Consider the following 2,995-nt stretch of genomic DNA (forward strand, 5'->3'; position numbering starts at 1 on the left):
GGGGCGGCGGCGAGTGCTGGGGGCGGTGGCGCGCGTGTGAAGAAGAGAAAGAGAGAGGGGGGTGGGGTGGGGCGCAGTCGTTAACGTTAGTGGGGCCCCTCCCTCTTTGCCGTCCGCCCCCCTTTGCCGTCCGCTTATTTTCTCTTTGCCGTCTGCTAGCGGACAGCAAAGAGGGGGGCATTAGGTTTTTTTAAGCAGCTCGTCAGTGGGCCCCCTCCCTCTTTGCCGTCCGCTAGCGGACGACAAAGAACTGGCTGATGGAAAATTAGGTCTTTGCCATCAGCTAGTTCTTTGTCGTCTGCTTTTTGGTAGCTGATGGCAAAGAGCTTCTTTGTCGTCCGCTAGCTGACGGCAAAGAGCTGGCAGATGGCAAAGTACCTGATTCCAGTAGTGAGGACACCACGCTGGAGATAGAACTGTACATAAGGCATTGCAATCTGGTTTTTATTGGCCTACTCTCTTCAAGGATGCCCGTAAGTTTGTCTTGTCTTGCGATGAATGTCAAAGAATTGGTAGTATTAGTAGATGTCAAGAAATGCCTATGAATTATTCACTTGTTATTAAATCGTTTGATGTTTGGGGCTTTGATTATATGGGACCTTTTCCTGCCTCTAATGGGTACACACATATTCTAGTTGTTGTTGATTACGTAACTAAGTGGGTAGAAGCTATTCCAACTAGTAGTGCTGATCATAACACTTCTATTAAAATGCTTAAGGAAGTTATTTTTCCGAGATTTGGAGTCCCTAGCTATTTAATGACTGATGGTGGTTCACACTTTATTCATGGTGCCTTCCGTAAAATGCTTGCTAAATATGATGTTAATCATAGAATTGCATCCCCTTATCACCCACAGTCTAGTGGTCAAGTAGAGTTGAGCAATAGAGAGCTCAAATTAATTTTGCAAAAGACTGTTAATAGGTCTAGAAAGAATTGGTCTAAGAAACTTGATGATGCATTATGGGCTTATAGAACTGCATACAAAAATATTATGTGTGTGTCTCCGTATAAAATGGTTTATGGAAAAGCATGTCACTTACCTCTCGAACTAGAACATAAGGCATACTGGGCTATTAAAGAACTCAACTATGATTTTAAACTTGCCGGTGAGAAGAGGTTATTTGATATTAGCTCACTTGATGAATGGAGAACCCAAGCTTATGAAAATGCCAAGTTGTTTAAAGAAAAAGTTAAAAGATGGCATGACAAAAGGATACAAAAGCGTGAGTTTAATGTAGGTGGTTATGTATTGCTATACAACTCTCGTTTAAGATTTTTTGTAGGAAAACTTCTCTCTAAATGGGAAGGCCCCTATGTTATCGAAGAGGTCTATCATTCCAGTGCCATAAAAATCAACAACTTCGAAGGCACAGATCCGAAGGTGGTAAACGGTCAAAGAATTAAACATTATCTCTCAGGTAATCCCATAAATGTTGAAACCAATATTATTGAAACTGTAACCCCGGAGGAATACATAAGAGACACTTTCCGGAACGTTTCAGACTCTGAAAAGAAATAGGTATGTGGTACGGTAAGTAAACCGACTCCAAAATGATTTTTAAGGCATTTCTCCGTTTTGGAATATTTAGAAAAATAGAAAAATAAGTAGCAGTCCGGGAAGGACCCGAGGGCCCCACGAGGGTGGTGGGCGCGCCCCCTACCTCGTGAGCACCTCGTGTGCCTTCCGGACTCTGTTTTCTTGCACGTTACGTATTTTGGTCGGTAAAAATTCATTATATATTCTCCCGAAGGTTTTGACTCCCGTATCACGCAAAAATCTCCTGTTTTTGTTTCGAGCAGTTTTTCTGATAGATCTAGGTTATCATGACGGCCCCAAGCGCCTCCAAGGACAAGTTCTTCGAGAAGGTTATCAACCCTTACCTCGCGGAGGTGCTGCGACACCCTCAAACCATTGAGATGCGTGATGGGTTGCTGCACATCCGCTATGAAGAGGGACCAAAGGGGACCGGAAGCATGGAGACGAGGCTTGAAGCAGTGGAGCAACAAGTTTTCAAGTGCCAAAGGATGGTGGAGCGTGGAATCAATGCTAGCCACATGATGCTCGCGGAGTTCACTAACAACTACAAGCCGGATGCCAAGAACACTGAGGAGGCCATGTTCAAGCTACATGAGAAGATCGAGCACCTCCAAGCCCAAGTCTATGATCTTCAAAACCAAAACTGTGAGTATGAATATAGATTCAGAAGAATGAGTTTGGCCGCAGATTTGAGGATTCCGGAGACTCGATCATCTTTCTATGATGGTGAACCTATTCCTTGGAAGATGGATGACAAGCCCGCATCATCAACAACACCTCCACTGTCTCCTCCAACAAAGAAGAATTGAGTATCTGGGTATGGGCACTCCCCTTGGAAACTGCCAAGCTTGGGGGAGGTGCCCCGTTATCATATCACAATCACAACTCTTATCTTTACCTTTTTTCTTAGTTCAATCCTATTAGTAGTATCTTGATCTGGTAGAATAAAGTTTATGGCATGATCTAGTTTTGAGTTTTGCTTTATGATCTCTCTATGTAATCGAGTCCGTGAGCTATATATAATAAAGATTAGTGTCGAGTCAAGGGCTTGATTATTTTGCTATGATCTTGGGTGAATAAAATAAAAGAGAAAAAGAATAAAAAGAAACAAAAAGTTCATATTGATCTTATTGAGCGTAATGACTTCACATAGAAAGAGTATCACAATAGAAAACAGGGCTTTGGTCTAGGGCAGTTTTCACATTAGTCCCGGTTCAGTCAAGAACCGGGACTAGTGTGAGCATTTATCCCGGTTCATGTGGCTAAGGCATTAGTCCCGGTTCACCTGGTCCCTTTAGTCCCGGTTCATGCCACGAACCGGGACTAAAGGGTGCGATGCCCATTAGTCTCGGTTGGTGGCACCAACCGGGACTAAAGGTTAGACCTTTAGTACCGGTTGGTGCCACCAACCGGTACAAATGGGTTTTGAGGCATTAGTACCGGTTCATGGCACGAACC

Source organism: Triticum dicoccoides, chromosome 6A (assembly GCF_002162155.2).
Source record: "Triticum dicoccoides isolate Atlit2015 ecotype Zavitan chromosome 6A, WEW_v2.0, whole genome shotgun sequence".
Taxonomy (NCBI): Eukaryota; Viridiplantae; Streptophyta; class Magnoliopsida; order Poales; family Poaceae; genus Triticum; species Triticum dicoccoides.